We start from the raw sequence: 19518 nt of genomic DNA on the forward strand, positions 1-19518 counted from the left end.
TTTCAGCTGAAGCTGATTGGGTGACTTTTTTTTTAATTACATATTTAGAGGTTTGGTGTGCAACTACCGCCAGCCTTGGTGGTGGGCATTCTGAATGCATTACAGCCAGCTTATACGATCTGATAATTACTAGATTCAGATAAGGGCTGGATGAATCAATTCAATTTCATTAAGAACTTCCAAGAAATTCATAAAATTATAGAGGGCAAAATTAATCCAACAACTGATGTGAATAAAGCATGAAAATACAAATTGCAGGCAGATTGCAAACAAACTGTGTAAGTGGTAAGACAAAAAAGGGGGGAAATTCTTAGTGTATGTTGTTAATTTGCTATGGTACAATTTTCCAACATAATTCAAACCTATTTACTTGGTGGAAAATATGAGGAGAGAAGTTATGGGTCAATTTCCAGTCAGGACTTTTCCTAGCCTCTACTTGTGTATATGCAAAACTACGCACACTCATGCCAGAGCTTTGCAGGAGCTAGCACCTGCACACACACAATGGATGGAATTTCTAAGCTCAGCCAGGGACTAATTTGACCCTGGTGACATGGAGCAGCCACAAGGCTGCTCTAAAATTATTCCAGTTTATAACAGACCCCCAAAGGCTATCATCACAGCTAGCAAATATGGAATACAAAAAACATTTACTGGTGTACATGCTAACAGGTGTATACAGCCATAGACTATTTTAAGGGTAGGGTTAGAGGAATAGGGTGAAAGGCAGGGGTAGAGCATGCTAATACAGAAATGAGTTTGTACAATAAAATGGAAGCTGAGGACTGAAATGACATCCTTGTATGTCAAAATCGAGGCCTCAGCAAATTTCATTCTTGATGTAACAACATTGACATCAATGGTGTTACATGGGGGATAAATCTGGCCTCTCATGTATAATCCAATGTCACACAAATACTTGGGAAAGGTAAAGAATTAGTGAGTTAAAGGAACAGAACCTCTAACAGATAAGAAGGCTGGCTGCTGAATTCTCTATCATCACAAAACATTTCACAAGGAATACAGGAAGACAAAAAAAAAATAAAGTACATGAAAGTAGTTCAACCAAGAAGTAATGAAAGTGTCAATCACGGTTTCAGCATTCTTTTTGAAAAAGATAGGCTGAATTTAACAAGTGACTTCAAGGAGTACTATGAAACTGAATGGTTGTGTACTATGGAAATTAATTTGGAATCTAGAATCACACCAAAGTTCTAGACAGTAATTAGCTCCATAAGAAAGGATCATCAGCAGAAGATGAAGAGTCTGTTAGCTTCTTTGAGAATGTGTCTAGTTTATAGGAAAGCTGTTCTGTCTTGTTGAAGTGAAGCAGATCTTAGCATCATATGTGCAAGAGGAAAAAAAAGTAAAAAGTGTCTGCAGATTTAACTGAAATTTACAAAAGAGATGGCATGACTGTCTTATATCTTTACGTCTTTTCCCACTCTGAATCGGGTTGTTTGTTGAGCACAGCTTAGTGGACCTAAAGATCAGGCACAACGTGTATAAAGGTGACAGCCTCGCTGCTTTGGTATCAGGTGTTTTAACAGGGAGATTAGAATCTTGTGTCCTTTTATATTAAACCCCCCAGCAATGAGCTATAGGCTTTGCAATAATCTCTCAGGGCCTGATCCTGCCTTCTTTGGGTAAAGTTCCTTTGATTTCATTTGAAGTTTTGAGTGCCATGGGAATGAGTCTCAGATCTCGCACTGAGTGATGGTGCAGTGTCTCACTTCTGTAAAAATCCAAACAATGAAACCAAGGGTAAGAAGCATCAGCTATAGAAAAGTTATGGATATAGATGAAAGTGGGATGGATTTTATTTACAATGGATTGGAAAACTCTACCTATATCAAGGCATATCTGAAAATAGGCAGGTGAGAATCAGAGTATATTGGTGACTGCAGTTTTTTTTCTTATTCTGGCATATTTTTTAATATCTATAACTGTGGAAAGCTAGTGGGACAAATAATGTCTGTCTCAGATTTTATCAGTGCTCTGATCAAAATACTTTGTACGTATGCTATAATCAGGTGGAACTCTTCAAACTGTCCCTTAACTGAAAAAGAGCCCAAAATGCAGTCAATACAGAGAAGAGTGGGAGGACACAACAAGGAGGTGGAACTGTAGTTTCTGCTCAGCTGGCAAATGGCTTCTGATTTTTATGGGCCAACATGAAACATCTTTGTGGTTTCTGAGAGGTCTTGGATCCAGCCCACTGTCAGCCTCTGTGATCAACATCCAGACTTTAATCTAATCCAATACTCTCCATCTGAGAACGAGAGTCATGTCGTTCTGTGAGCGGTTTTGTCAGAGAGCAGGGTCCTGTGTTTTACAAAAGTTTGAGTTTCTGTAGCATCTTTGCTGTTAGTTACAAGTATTGCAACAATTCAAATTCTGTAATTGTGACTTGAAAGTTTAAACTACAAAGGGGTGAGTTGGGTGTGGTAATATGTAGGCAAATGCAATTAGTAAAAATGGAATCAAGGCATAAGGTTGAATCCTTACTTTTATGAAGTGTCAGATTGTTAATGATCACAAGAGTATCTTAAATTACTCTGGATTCAGATCTTACCCAGATAATAGCGTTGGTAGAGTAGAATCTAGTATAGGAAGAAACAAGTGTTTCCTTCATTTGATCCTCTATGACAAACTATAATTCTGAAAGCTGGAAATAGGTAAATTGTAGCTATAACAAAGATTTTTTTTAAGTAGAAAATGTATGACCATCTTAAAAAAACAAAACAAAAACCTTTTAGAACTAGTGATATTCAGAAACTTCTAATTACTCAGCAGAAAAGTTTAATGTAACAAATACTATACAGTTCCTCACTTTTTGCAAGTGTTTGTGATACTTTTTTGACTCTGTTTCAAGGTTAATAAAAGTGGATGAGAACTGAGCATCCTAGAAGGCCACTTCTACTACATAAGAATGTGAAAAGTACATATAAGAAATAACAAATTCATTTTCAGTAACAACATCACCAACGAACTAAGAAGTGCCCGGTCCACTTATTCATGGATCCATTCAAGCTGTGATTTCAGATTCATAAAATGAGCACAGAATGGATATAAAGTCCCTGAATTAATGCAGAATCTATTTTGTTTCCTCTTGTCATGCTGACATCCTGAGCTCCTCTCCAAACACTGGCTTGGTAATTTCATGTTTAACTATGAAAGGGTCCTTATGTCAAATGGAGTGTATCTATTCTACCAGCTTATCTTCCAGATTTTAAAAAGTGGAAATAAACGTAAAAGGAAGCTGGGAAGCCAAAATCATAATTGTTTGATCCTTTAGTAAGTATCCAAGTACTTCTAAAGGGATAGGAAGAAATTGACAAAAATATTCCTTTCAACAAGTCTTTGGGGAAAAAAATGCTTTCTGATGTGATGCTATGATAGATTGAAATGTCTATATGGACCATAAAAACAACAAGGAGTCCGGTGTCCAGGGAGACACTCTTACAGGCCTTGGGAGACAGGCCAGTCCTTGCTTACAGACAGCCCCCCAATCTGAAGCAAATACTCACCAGCAACTACACATCACACCACAGAAACACTAACCCAGGAACCAATCTCTGCAGCAAACCTCGCTGCCTACTCTGTCCCCATATCTACTCTAGCAACACCATCAGAGGACCCCACCACATCAGCCACACCATCCAGGGCTCATTCACCTGCACATCTACTAATGTTATATATGCCATCATATCCCAGCAGTGCCCCTCTGCCACGTACATTGGCCAAACCAGACAGTCCCTACGTAAAAGAATAAATGGACATAAATCGGACATCAGGAATGGTAACATACAAAAGCCAGTAGGTGAACACTTCAATCTCCCTGGACATTCTATAACAGATTTAAAAATGGCTATACTTGAACAAAAAAACTTCAGAAACAGACTTCAAAGAGAAACAGCAGAACTAAAATTCATTTGTAAATTTAAGACCATTAATTTGGGCTTGAATAGGGACTGGGAGTGGCTGGCTCATTACAAAAGCAGCTTTGCCTCTCCTGGAATTGACACCTTCTCATCTATTATTGGAAGTTGACTACATCCACCTTGATCGAATTGGCCCTGTCAACACAGGTTCTCCACTTGTGAGGTAACTCCCTTCTCTTCATGTGCCATTATATAATACCTGCATCTGTAATTTTCACTCCATGCATCTGAAGAAGTGAGGTTTTTTACCCACAAAAGCTTATGCCCAAATAAATCTGTTAGTCTTTAAGGTGCTTTAAGGACTCCTTGTTGTTTTTGTGGCTACAGACTAACACAGCTACCCCCGATATTTGACAACTGTAACAAAGTTCCTCCTCTATCTTGGTGGGTCCTGCGCTTATTGGCGGATTTTCTTGTCTCAGAGATTCGCCATGTGGGTTGGGGAACAGTCCACAGCCCTTCCCCTCTGGAAGAACCCACAGTCCAGGTCAATTGGGAGGTTTGGGGGAACCTGGGCCCGCCCTCTATTCCAGGTTCCAGCCCAGGGCCCTGTGGACTGCAGCTGTCTATAGTGCCTCCTGTAACAGCTGCATGACAGCTACAACTCCCTGGGCTACTTCCCCATGACCTCCTCCAAACACCTTCCTTATTCTCACCATAGGACCTTCTTCCTGGTGTCTGATAACGCTTGTGCTCCTCCGTCCTCCAGCAGCACACCCTCTCGCTCTCAGCTCCTTGTGCCTCTTGCTCCCAGCTCCTCACACTCACACCACAAACTGAAGTGAGCTCCTTTTTAAAACCCAGATGCCCTGATTAGCCTGCCTTAATTGATTATAGCAGCTTCTTCTTAATTGGCTCCAGGTGTCCTAATTAGCCTGACTGCCTTAACTGGTTCTAGCAGGTTCCTGATTACTCTAGTGCAGCCCCTGCTCTGGTCACTCAGGGAACAGAAAACTACTCATCCAGGGACTAGTATATTTGCCGTCTACCAGACTCCTGTACCCCACTGGTCTGGGTCTGTCACACAACATATATGGAACGTGACAATAATGTGGTCAGAAATGCATATGCTTGCAGCAAATTAAGGCAGACCCATGCTGAATTATGCTATATAAACTTCCATTTTTTGTCCCAGGCCACTGGAAAAATTGTCTCTAGCAAAATCATACAAAGAAATTTCCAGTCTGAAAAAAACTGTGTATTTATACTGATTTATGATGATAACTAATAGTTTCTCCAGAGCTTGAGCCAAAAAAAAAAATATTAACTGTTTGTGCAGATATTTTAGTATATAATATGCCAAGTACCCACTAAAGCTTGTATTGGTCATACAAACAACGATGTCTATAATAAAGCCAATTGACTCCTTAGTGTGAAGTTTAGTTACACTTTCTGCACGTTCACATGTCTGTTTAAACAAGGAGGGTGTGGGCTTGAGGCACCACAGCTGTACGTGCAATTGGGTGAGCACAATTTAGATACCCACTTTTGAGAACAAAGTCTTCTATAGAGAAGAAGAATGGTCCAGTGGTCGGGGAATTAGCCTGCACTTTAGGATATTTGGCTTCAGTTCTCTGTTCTACCACAGATTTACTGTGCAAACTTGGGTAAGCTCTTTAATTTCTGTGGGCCTCAGTTCCCCATCTGTAACTTTGAAATTATAGCCCTGCCCTACTTCACAGTGGCGTTGTGAGACTAAATACATCAAAGTTTGTGAGGAGCTCAGATGCTCTGGTAATGGTATAAGTACCAAGATAAAGGGTATACATGAATCATTTCTTTCTACTGAAATGAAACAGTTTTTTAACAGTGCACAGCAGCACAACACAACAGTTTAAGATGGGAATTGAAGAAAAGCCATGGATCCAAGTGAAGTTATAGGTTCATGGTAAGTAGGTTGTATGTAGCATACATATCCGAACTGGAATTTAAACAGTACATGGGGGTTAGCTTGTCTACACTTGTGAAAAGCGCTGAAGGATCCTTAATAACTGTAAATGGTCAGGACCACAGTTTTATATCACATCTTGACAGATATGTATACATAAATGGGAGAGTATTACCAGGGGCAGCTCTAGCTTTTTTGCCGCCCCAAGCATGGCAGGTAGGCTGCCTTTGGCAGCATGCCTGCGGGAGGTCCCTGGTCCCACGGATTTGGCAGCATGCCTGTGGGAGGTCCGCCGGTCCAGTGGCTTCGGTGTACCCGCCGCCGAATCCGCGGGACCGGCAGACCTCCCACAAGCATGCCGCTGACTGCTGCCTTTACAGCGACCAGCAGGCCGTCCCCCGTGGCTTGCCGCCCCAGGCACGCAATTGGAGAGCTGGTGCCTGGAGCCGCCGCTGAGTATTACAGAGATAGGTGCCTTATAAATACTATAGATGGATATTGTAAACTACAACAATAGAAAAAACCAAGTGAAACTCAATTACTCTGTTCTACTTTATGAAAACTACCATGCAGTTTGGAATCATAACCAAAGCATCATTAGAGATTTTTACTCCATTCCAAAAGGCCAATAGTACTATCCTGTATTTTCTTAATACCGTTTGTATAAGGCTCCTTCCACTGCTGCTTACATACCACCTGCCCCTGCAGTGCTAATACTGTCATGCTGATAACTCAGCATTTCTTGAAGCAGCCTTACTTCTTAGTGTTTGACAGGAGTTGCTGCTAGTTCAGCATGGTGGGGTGTCGGAACAGACAGAGTATAGGAAATGTATACATAATGGGTTAAAATGGGATTAGGGAAGGGACATACTGTAGCTAAAATCCATTTAAAGTTGGCTCTGAAATTCAGCCGTAGTGATTCATGTCACTCTTATTCAGAATAACAGCACACTGAAGTCCACTATCTGCTTGACACTATCTGCTTGTTATAGCATGCTGTACTTGGGTCAGCCACACGTAACACCCATGTTGTACCTCTATGCTTAATGAAATGGATTCCACTATCAATGCTCTGGATGGAGATGTCCAGAAGGGATCTCCCTGTTAGTAACAACCCCTCACATATTTGTCAACAGATGTCCTCCTTTATTTGACAATTAGCTTCATTAGACATATTTAACTCCTTTATACACCAATTTAGCAAAACACTTACCTAAAGCTAAGCACATGTTTATGTACTTAAATCCATTAGGATTTAAGTTCCCATGGGGCATGCTTAAAGTTGAGCACATGCTAGTGGATGTCCTCTCTGTTTGAGTCAAAGGATGTTGGAAATAATCTTACCCTCTCTGCTTTTGTACGATAAAATGCACGTATTCAACAGAACTTGAGAAAAAAGGCAGAATAGGGGGAAAAAACTCAATGGCATGCTCAAAAATAACTGCCCAAGAGCTGGACTTAGAGCAGGGTAAAGATTAAAACTCACACTTATTGGGATGGACAACTTAATTGCCATCATAGATGCCCCAGGGTGATTAACTTTATCAGTCTCACAGGCAGATTTAAAACTGGACAGAACAAATATAATGTGGGAAAGCAATCTTACATTTGCAGGGAGATAGACTGACTGACCCGGCATGCCAAATTTCTTTCTACGATTTATGTAGTATTCAGATAAGTGACTTACTTAAAGTACTGAGAATAAGAGCTGTGCCTCTCATTAACTGATACGTGGCAGCCTTCAATGACACCTTGTGAGTACATGGTAACAATCTGCCTCAGTTGATTATTTATATTGCTGTAGTGCACCCATCTCTATAATTGCAGACTACAGACGAAGCTGATTAGCAGTAATTAATCTGTAATTAGACTTGAGTGGAAAATGGTTTCCCTGTCCCAAGAGAATTAAGATTTCAATTTTTTACCCTCCCTGAATGGGGATGAAAAGTTGAAATCTCAAAAATATCCGTGAAACAATATTTTTTAAAATTTCAGATTGGGATGATTGAAATGTAATTTCAAAATATTTTGTTTAGACTTTAACCTTTTTTAAAACAACTTTGTAATTTAAATTTAATTTTGCAACAGTCATTTTGAACCCAAAACCTTGATATCTTGTTTTGAAAATGTCAGTATGGGTTGTTGCTACAATTCTGAAACCTTCTCTGAAATTTTGTTGAAACAGGAAACTTGTGAAAACTGACCTTTTCCCACAAACAGTTTAGGTTTTCATGAATTGGTATTTTCCAGTGATAAACATTTAGAAATAAAGTGCCAAGCAGCTCTGATTACCAGATGGCAATGCCTCCTACTTGTTTCAGTATAATTATTTATTGTCCATTAGGTATCCCAAGCTCAACTAACCCAGCAACAACACAGATATAACAAAATTAAATTGCCACCATTCCTCTTTACCTACAAAATTCCTACCAGAGTCCTACATCTTCACTATCCAGAACTCACTTGTGTGTGTTTAAGTATATGTACGGGGCTCTGGATACTTCATGGTAAAATGGGACCAAATTCTGAAACAAGAACCTCTAAATTCCATAGCAATGTTAACATATTGCATCTCTATGGACTAGCCTTCACTCCTATTCCTCCCTCCCCTAAGCACACACGGAATATGTCTCCAAGCTTAAACATACTTCATGTGCGACTATGTTCAGTAATAATTATTTTTGGTGAGGGATCTTTTTCAGATGTGTTCCCCAGACAGCTGGAGTTCTTTGGGCCTCAGCAGTCACGATGTTTTCCAGCTCACCCGACTCTTTGCCCCATGTGTGTCAGGAGGAAAGGGAAAGCTTATAAGCAGCATTAGTAGCTCATCTTCCCAGTTCCCCAGGCCTTGGGTGCTGTTCTGTTCATTAGGTAGCCTAGGTGGCCTGTCTATATTTCTAAGATTCCCACTTGTCCCTGCCACTAGCTGGACTCCAGCCCTGCTTACCAGACTTCCCGCTGCTTGACTCTGTGGAACAGTGCACTGTATATGCACTGTTCCACAGTTAACTCCCTCCTGTGGAAAAAAGTGCAGAGCAAGAGACAGCTGTAGGCAGGTCCTAGCAAGCTGGGAGACAAAACAAAATGACAGGCCCTTGGCTGCAGCAAAATGAATTCTGCAGTGAACATACTTAATTCCATGGCATCTTGGGAAAATTTTACCGATTCCACATCTCTCAGATGCATTGTTTCGGGCTATCTGCAATCTCAGACAGGTACCATTTTGCACTTGGTTCACATTTTCATGGTTTTCTTTGCAACTATAAGGGGTAGACACTTAAACTGTTAAAATTAAAGTTTGAGATTCTGGAGCACTGTTCTGCAACACAGTTCTGCAGCAGTTGTGAATTGTGCAGAAAATTCCATGGCCATGAAATATATGGAGCTGCAAGTGTATGTGTGACCAGTGAAGAACTGTTTGTTGGACAGTTTAAATTTAAGAGGCAGTAATTTCACTGGTAATGTGTTGTGTAGTTTAGACATAAAATTAAGCTGCTGCATGTCAGGTTTGAATTAGAGAAACCAACTGTTTAGACAGGGTTTGGAAAGGCTGGAACTTCCAGCACAGCAGAATGTTTTGTTAATGTTGCATCAGTCTCCGCCAAGGAAGTGAATCAGTCTCAAGGGCAGCAGACATATTGGCACTGAATATCCCAAGATTAAATACACCAGTAGTAGTATTTTATGTCCACTTTACATTCATTGCACACAGATGTTAAAATTCAAGGCAATGGAGAATGAGGCCCAGAGAATTTTGGGATCTGATCCTGCCTCCATTGAAGTCAATGGGAAAACTGTTAGATTTCAATAGAGTAGGATTGGGTCCCTAATTAATTGCTTTTTTAGGTTTTACATTCACTGGCTGTACAAGAAGTCTTGTTCAATAGCAACTAGTAAATAGCTGGACGTTTTTAAGCCCCATTATGTTTGATGTTTTTATAAAGTTTACATAATTATCATTCGTTTCTCCAGTATAAAGATCTAATGTGCTGTTTATTTACATATCAAGAATACGCTTATGATACACTCTAAATACATGTGAAAAGTTCAGTACAAATTAAAGAGCTAGATTGTGACATTTCCTTTATGCCTGCACAAGGTGGGAAAGTATGGTAAAAGCCGTCTCACAATCCTAAGTGCAAAGACTATGCAAAGTGAGAACACACAGTGGCATAAGTATCCCCATCAGGATAATGTCTCTTGAAACTTCAAACCAAAATCCATAAGACCATAAAAAAGGCATGGGATGTTTACACGCATGCTCAGGACATTATCTTATGGATTTATTGTTTTTATCGATAGATGTAACAGTTGTCCTTTGCCATTGGGTTCCAGTGTTGTGTATTATGCTTACGCAATATGGGTAACCTGGCCGCATTTACTATGGATTTGTGTCAGAATTTTAATGCTATCTCCCCCTTATCTGCGGTGTTTAATTGTGTGATGCTCGGGGGAATGTCTCCATTTAGCTAATATACTAAATAATATGTTCGCTGCTAACAGCTGAAAAAGTAAAGTTTCTCGTTTAATGAAGAAGGAGACTTGCACCTGCTCCTCAGGAGGACTCGCTCTCCAGCAGTCAGCATGTATTAGCAATTATCCTTCAGAGGGGAAAAAAACTGTCTAATTACTCTGTTACCTCAAGTGTAGAGCACTCACCTGGGAAGCACGAAGATCAAGGTTCAAGTCCCCTTGCTGACTTAATATTAATTTATGTCTTGGCATGCATGTCTGATAATCAAGTAATAATCTGCTTTGTAGAAGTAAGACAGTTGTAGGATTAGAACCGAGCTTTGCAAGAGACTGTTCCCCACCAGAAGAAGATTCTCTTTCCCTCTTCTGGTATACTTTATTTGGGCACTAGACATTCAACCATGTTATTTAAGCAGGTAACTGTTAGTTGAAGAAAACCTCAAAAATCACAGAGGTTTGTTTTTTATAAGCCCCATCTTTCCCCCCCTTTCAGATGTATATGCTTATATAAACTCAGCCAAAACTGGAAAGGTCTCCCTTCCCTCTCCTTTTCTCCATCTCCTATCTTTCCCAGATCTTCTTTCCAACCCCCCCTTGTGAATTGTGGGCCTTCTTTTGTTCAAAAGTACCTCAAAGGCATCTGCTCCTTCACTCCCAACCCCGGGGAAGTTCTGAAGAGTGTAGAATGTAATCACTTTGGGGCACGTACTGTCTTTGTTTGTAAAGTACCTAGCAAGATGGGGTGCTGGTCCATGACTGGGGCTCATAGTCACCTATGCAATAATAATAGTAATAATGAGATAGCAGCTGAACTAATGGGGGTTGCCTCTCCTGTTCCTGTCTGGCAATGGATTTCAGGTACTGTAGACAACCTATTGTAGGATAGGAGGCAGGGAAGGGGAGACTCACATGAGCTAATCTGACCAGAAGCTAAAATAATTGGTCAGTTTCATACTTAGAAAAAATGAGAACCAGTCCAACTTGTTTCATCCATTTATGAGCTATACATAAGGTGAAATGGTCAAAGCCATTCAGGTGATATAGTTACATATTTCCATTATTTTTAATGAAAGACATATGGCTAAATCCTTTGCTTTTAAAATCTTAACCATAGCTATCATTATAAGTATTTTCCTCACATCTCTCCAGCTATAGCTACAATCTTCAATGAATAAGGTACAAGATTTCATAGGAGTGTCTCTGTTGACACATTACAAGACTAGGTATCAATAGACAAATACACCTTACAAAACTCTCAAATCTTATGGTGTCAGTATTGTTAGTTAATAGCATTATAAATTAGCAAAATTTAAACTGTTCAGCTGATGCAAATCTGAATGTTAAAGAGCAATTATATAGTCAAAGCAATTTCTAACCTAGATTGCTAAATATTACTGACTCTTGCTAGCCAACATGCACATTTCATTTTACAGTGTACCATAGAAGTGGTCACATTTGTGGAAAGTTGGCTCTGGGCCTTTATTTAGATTTGCAGATTTCATGGGTTTATACTATATATCAGGAACTGTAAGCTTGTAAGATGAAGTTCAACGCACTTGTCAGCCATGTCAAATGCTACAGCAGTGTCAAGTCCAGAAAAAATCACCATCAATTTAAATTATATGGAGGTGATGGAGTTCAATAATTCTGTATCATATTCAATTACATTACCAAGGCAGAGAGAGGTCAGACCCTTTTACTATCTACACTGCACAAGGATGTGTCATTTGATGTGTATTTCACACCAAGCTATAGTGACCATAAACCATTGTTGCTAGAGGTAGCATAATAATCTATTTATATTAGTTAACATGAGAGAGATGGTGAGTTATCAGTAATTGTCAAGACTATGAATGACACCTCAGTACAGTAAACATGAAATTGAAATTGGAATGAGGTTTTCTATGACCATGAATATTTTAAATGCGAAATGTCCATCTTTTGGTTGTTTGCTAATACCCTTCTACTTTCTTCAGACATTAAAGTTTCTAATGATAGAGGGTAACAGTTTTTCTAACCCTGTAAAAGTCTGAAGCATTCAATATATGTCCCTCTGTCCTACACAAAATCATACAAAATGCAGAAACACAATCTGTAACAAAAATGTGCACATGGACCATTCTGCTCTCCACCCTGTATCAACTCACATACAAGATGTTCTTAGCAGTTAGGAGATAAGAAATCTCAGTCAGGGATAGCAAAAAAAAAGTCTAACTAGTCCCCTTCTTTCTCTTTGGGAGTCATGGTCAATTTGGTGACTGTGTCTTGTGCCTGCTCTTCAGGAGGGCTTCCTCTCAGGCAGTCGGTACTTAGTAGCAATTGTCATTAAGAAGAAGAAGCTAATTATTCTACCTCAAGTCTAGAGCAATCCCCTAGGGAGCCAATGGCCTGGGTCATGTTGAACTAGAGGACATTTTATTTTTATTTCAACTGGGTAAGCTCAAATCCTCCTTTACAAAAAATAAATTACCACAGTATGCTACGGTAATGTTCCCAGTCACTTTGATAAGACTAGTGCATAATGCATGGTGGGGACTGGGATTGTTTAAATAATGCTGTAGTAAGCTGGGGGAGGGTGGAGGATTCGAGGACTTGTTACCAATTGCGCCTACTTAGTTTTATGGCTAGCAGTTTGATAGGAAACTTACAAAAATATGCAGTGTTGTTGTAGCCATGTCAGTCCCATGATACCTAAAGAAGAGCTCTGTGTAGCTTGAAAGCTTGTCTCTCTCACCAACAGAAGTTGGTCCAATAAAGATATTACCTCACCCACGCTTACAAAAATAGACATTTTTGAGATTTCTATGAACCTCAAGTAGAAATGGATGTATCACAAACATCTGGCTACTGCTATGTTCACTTACTTCTTGCACCTTCAAGCAGATGTGTTCATGGCAACTATTGTTGCAGATTGACATTTTGTTTCTTTTGAGTGTCTTATCCCTAGGGGGTCTGTTCTCTCTCTGATACATATGCCTGACTTCCCTTAGTGGAATTGCAGCAGGACCAGAGTGGTGTGGACTATCCTTCAGAACCTGCCTCACAATCCCACTCAGGCTGGGAAAGCCAGAGTGCCTCACATGCATACTGAGGTAGAGTAGAGACCATAGTTATTTTCATGGTTCATTAAATGTTGTTGGGCTTCATCCTTTATTTCTATTAAGGTGGGTCTACACTACCGCTTATACTTAACTTATGTCGCTCCAGGGTATGAAAAAGCCAACGCCGCTGAGCAATGCAAGTTACAATAGCTCAGTCCACCCTGGCGCTATGTCGGGGACCAACGCAGCTTCTGCCTTTCACAGAGGTGGAGTAATTATGCTGACGGGAGCCATCGGCATATAGCGTCTTCACTAGATGTTCTACAGAGGCACAGCTGCATCGGGGTAGCTGTGCCGATGTAGCGCTTCTAGTTTAGACTAGCCATTAGTCTGTTTTATTACACAGTAATAAACAGTAACTACATGCAGTAACTTTGTCTCAGTGCTGAAAATGGGGGCATTTTCATGTTGTGATAAACTATTTCTTTTGAATAACCTTGCAGTATAGGCTTGGTCGCTGTTTTCATTAGTGTTTTTCCCTTACCGGTGGTTGTATACTTCCTGGATTGTGTGATTTTGTTTTCTGTAGTATTGTCTGTGCATTGTTTTCAATGTTCTTGTACCTAATGTGCAAATATTTTAAGAATATATAAAAAATACGAAGGTTTTTTTTAAAGTTGTATATGGCTGAACTTCCTGCTTCCAACACACAGTCAAAGCCTCCCTTTTATTATTTCTTTGTATTTCAGCTGTGCTTAGCCTGCCCCAGTCATGAAACAAGACTGCATTGTGCTAGGCACTGTACAAATATAGGACAAAGACCAAACAGACAGAAGTCCTTGCATTACAAAATGTGTTCAATCAGGATATAAAACTCCAGAAAAATTCATGGCCTAGAAAGATATTTCTCCTGACTCTTTCTAGAAGTGTGTCATAGGGTGGCTGGTCCCTTAAAGGGAGATGGGCCTCAATCTACCTGTGACAAGCTTCTCATGTCCCCAGGCAGGGAGAATGACTGTCATGTGACCAGTGGGGCAGGTGGCCAGATCTGGTCTGGGGTACCTAAGAAAGAGGCTTGGCTAGAGAAGGGGCTGCAGGTGGGTGTTGACAGATGCCTGCAGACACAGCAGGAAGTAAAAAGGCTCTGCAGCTCCTGAGCCAGCCGTGCAGGAAGACATCAGTGGGGTAGGCCTATTGGGTAGGGCAAACTCCAAGTGAGAAGTACTGTAAAAACAGAAAGACTCAGAGGAAGAGCTATGCCCAGCTTAGAACTGGAGCAGCAAAGTATTATAAGGGGAGGGATAGCTCAGTGGTTTGAGCATTGGCCTGCTAAACCCAGGGTTGTGAGTTCAATCCTTGAGGGGGCCATTTAGGGAACTGGGGCAAAAGTCTATCTGGGGATTAGCCCTGCTTTGAGCAGGGGGTTGGACTAGATGACCTCCTGAGGTCCCTTCCAACCCTGATATTCTATAAACTCTGAAGGGAAGACAGACCCTTAGGGATAGTGGGTTGGGCTCAGCTGGGGCTGGGAAGACTTTATGCAAGTTTTAATAAATTGGACCCTAGAAAGGGAGTGTTATGAGTATCTGGAGTGTCCTGAGCACAAGAGGCAACTGAGGCAGGGTCCTGCAGAGGCAGAGCAACTCTGGCTACAAGGGGGACACTCAGGAGGCAGGTGATCCTGTTATAGAGAGTAATAATGTCCCATATAGCCAGAGTGTTATCCATCTATATCATGCTATGCCACAATCCAGTTGCCACGTTAATAGTAAGTGGCAGAGTATATATAATCTTTCTTAAATGCCCTATTGTGTTTATCGTATCCTGCCAAATACTGACTGATTAAACTTTAAAATGCTCTTAGTTTAGTTTTGGTCTGTCAAAACTCCCAAAACATTGTTTGAAGTTTATCTGAACTAGCCAAACCTCTGGGATCTATGAATGAGGCTGAAAAATCACATCAAGCCAGACATTCTCACCAGATTCTGAGTATTTCCTGCTCCTGGCAGACACCAGAAGTGTCACAAGAACAGGCTTTCTCACAATATTTTGACACTTCAGGCTTCTGTTTCTTAAACTGAGCCTGCTCCTTGTAGTGCAAGAGGATATTATTAAAACAAATTGTCTTTAATATTTTTGAAAGGTGCTGGCCTGACAGCTATAGAAAATTAATTTATCTACTTATCCACAGCATATGACATCTTCCCCATACTGCCTGGTCCATTATGGACCCCCTGCTCCCATTTACCTGAAGGGACCACCTCTACAGTCAAGAAGATCGTTCACCCTCTATTTTCAACCAGCCTTTGGCCTATCTGCAGAGAGAGCCAGCAGGGCTGTGTCTTTTTTAACATGGACTCTTGTCCATTGCCTTCAGAAACCACTGAAGAGCTGTCAGATAGTAACAATTTTTGTTCATTACCAACATTGAACTGGAAAGATAGAAATGAAATATCTACATCCTCTTACATAACTTGTTTTTAAAAACTGACACTAGCTTCTCTATTTCCCTATCAGGACTGGAGAACAGCTGTCTACTGATCAGAAAAGCCAGATCTTCCAAGCCTTTCAAATAATTTTAAATAGTCTTGCATGAGCTTCATGCGGACAACAAGCCAAGTGGAATTTTCTGTTTTCTCTCTGGCTTGCCAAATGTTAAAGTCCTGGTTTCACCCAGCTCTGATTTTATAGAACCAACAACAATGATGGATAGCTGTGAATTTGGAAGATTACATTGGCTTGTTCTCAGCTGAAATGTCCTGTCATTGTTGAACGTATGTGTTTAAATGAGCACTGAAGTGTGAACGGCCATCTGTCCAGGAAGTGCAAGAGAGCCTCATTATTAAAATGCATCCATAGAAATGCTTGAGGCTTATCAGCAGCACCAAAACACTGAGAAGAGTGTTTTGTCTGATGTATCTGTGCACCACTGATCTCTATAGTACACAAGGGTCTGAGAGTCAAGACTCCTACTTCATGTTTCCATCTCTACCATTGCCTTTGTGATGCTGGGCAAGTCACCTCTGGATATCTGTTTAACCATCTGTGGAATGATTTATGTAATACAATCCTACATCATAGAACTCTTGTGAGGCTTAATTAATATTTGTAAAAAATCTTTGAGATCCTTCAGTGAAAGGTGCATTAATATTCCCAAATCCCCACATTATTTGCTGTGTATGCTGCACAGTACTATCTATTGTCCAATGTGTCTATTTATGAAGATGTCTATAGGCAGTTCCAGATTCTGTGCAGGTTTATGTATCATTGACTTTCTAGGGTTACACAATGATTGCACACTGCTCAATGTAGAGTTTGGCCCACAAACTTTAATGCTATAAAGCTATACCACAAACGTAGATATGTCATTGTAGGTGAACAGCCACAAAACTTTCACTTTCATGAAAAGATGCCACCTCACATCAGGGTTCTTTATAAATTTGTAAGTCTCAGTGGAAAGCTTAAGTGGGAGCTAGCTGGCTGAACCTGCATTCTTTCTTTTTATTTTGAACTTTACATTTTAAAAGCCACCTAAGATAGGGCAAGACATAGGAAGCCAATTAAAGTAAGGATTTTTTTTCTCTTTGTTTTGTTTGGTGAATGGCTGAGAGAACACAGCAGCTTTGTGTTTTTATTTATTTATTTATTTAAAGTGTAATCTGAAGAAATGAACCGTGAAACGCAATTAATGAAATAGCTGTACTGAATCGCATAAAATGGTGTCTGCACAGCTGCCACTCATGTCACAAATGCATCTCTCTCCCCTAATGTCCACCAGGAGAGTCATTAGCCAGCCGCCTTTGTGAAAGGCCTCCTGTGCTTTAATTTCAGTGAATAATAGACCGAGGAACTGACTGACTAGCCTTACAACATTATCTCAGGCGAAGATAATCTAAAGAGGAATGGCTGTTAGAAGAATAGAGTGCTGAGGAGTGTGTGTGTGTGGTGTGTATGGGGTTCAGGAGCAAGAACAAAATACAATATCCCTTTAGATAGAAAACATCCACAATGGTACCTAAGGTGCCTCTTTAACTGAAAGGTAAAGTTGTTGGCTGTGGACTTGTAATTTGAAAAGAAACAAATAACTCTGAAATCTCTATGGTCACTTTTACATTCTTCCCCTACCTTTATTCCATTAAACTGACATGCATTCCCTCCTAGCAACACAGAGAGATAGTGAGAAAAGAAAGCATTCTGATTAGGCTGCCCCAGGTCAGCTTTATCAAAGAAATAAAATTTTGAGGGTCTTTGGACCCCCAGGAGGCAAAATCCTCTTCTGTCTTTGCAGGGTATTAAGGGGTGGGAGAGGTGAAAGGACACCTCTTCACTGAGCATTTGCCAAAGTAGCTGAACATTTTCAGTGCTGTATTCTGTGTCACCACTGATAGCAGTTTTATCAAGATAAATCTAGTGTTGCTCAGAAGGATATTAATAAATTATCTGGTAATGAAAAATGTGAGAGGAACCATACTCTTACATCAAGGCCTGATGATTACTTTGATAGATGCACTGGCAAGGTTTTCCTGACAAGGCAGAAATGAAAAACATGACACATGGACCTTTAAGGGTGACCTCAGAGGAAAACACAAGTTGCTGAACGATACAGAAACAGAATGGGAAAACAGAAGCTTGAAGGCGCTCAGTGTCAACAGCCAGACAGATGGGCTAGGCTGATCAACTGATCATTGAGTTTAGTGTCAAAAGCAGAGTGGAGATATAGAAGCAGTACACTTGGCAGGATAGTAAATGTAGCAGAGGCAGCTTTGGAGTAGATTTGAGTCTTAAGGATTTTAAGAATAAAGAGTAGGGGAAAAGTTAAGGGGGAAGATAGGCTGTTTTGGAGAATGATGGGCTAGAAGTTAATATACTAAAAACAGCATAGAGCCACCTAGCTTATTGCTGGGATCTATATAAATAACTGTAATAAAAAGTAAATTAATTGAATTAAAAGCACTTCTGCATTTACATACAAAGTAAGAGGGTTTTTTATTATTTTTTATTGTATGCTGGAGTCACTTATGGAAGCTCAATAGAGTTGTACTCAGAGATTGGTTGCTAGAAATTAAAATATGGGAGGAAGAAGGATGACATGGGTCAGGCACTGGACCGGGACTTGGGAGATCTGCTTTCAGTTCCTGACTGTGTCACAGACTTAGTATGTGATCTTAGGCAAGGAACTTAATCTCTTTGTGGCACTTGGATACTATGACAGTGAGGGGCATATAAGTACACAAAACAAGTTTGATGGTCCCGTATGTGTATGCAGGCCCTGTATGATCTTCTCGCTGAGACAACTGCAAGAGCAATGTAGAGAACAAAAAAAAAAGCCCCTCTACATAGCCTTCATTGATCTCACAAAGGCTTTTGACTTTGTCAGTAGAAGTGGGCTATTCGCACTTCTAGAAAAGATTGGATGCCCCCCCAGGCTCTTAAGCATGATTCAATCCTTCCATGAAAACATGTACAGCACAGTCCAATATGACGGCTCAGTGTCTGAGGCTTTCCAGATTCTTAGCGGAGTTAAGCAAGTTTGTGTACTTTGTTTGGGATCTTCTTCACCCTGCTACTGAAACAAGCTTTTAGCGCCTCAACTGAGGGAATCTACTTGCACACAAGAGCTGATGGAAAGCTGTTGGATCTTGCAAGACTCAGATTTAAAACCAAGACTCAGGAGGCCCTTATCCAAGTCCTTCTCTTTGCTGATGACGCAGCAGTGACAACCCACACAGAAGCTCATCTTCAAAGCCTAATGGATAGTTTTTCTAAGCCTGCCAAGACTTCAGGCTTACTGTAAGACTAAAATAATGTGCCAAGGAATTGAGGAAGCAACCTCCATCAAGATCAACAATTATGAACTTGAAGTGGTGAATAAGTTCACATACCTGGGATCCACTATCGGAGTCAACCTCTTACTTGAAACCGAACTCAACATCCGCATTGGAAAAGCCGCCACAACAATGACTAAACTGAACAAGAGGGTATGGCAAAACAACAAACACAAAGATCTGTGTGTATTGAGCATGTGTTATCAGCACACTTCTGTATGGGAGTGAAACATGGACCTTTTGCTCTCATCAGGAAAAGAGGCTCAACAGCTTTCATATGCGTTGCCTTCATCGAATCTTTGGAATCTCCTAGAAGGACAAAGTCAGCAACACTGAGGTGCTCAAAC

This window comes from Chrysemys picta, chromosome 10, assembly GCF_011386835.1.
Source record: "Chrysemys picta bellii isolate R12L10 chromosome 10, ASM1138683v2, whole genome shotgun sequence".
Classification (NCBI taxonomy): domain Eukaryota; kingdom Metazoa; phylum Chordata; order Testudines; family Emydidae; genus Chrysemys; species Chrysemys picta.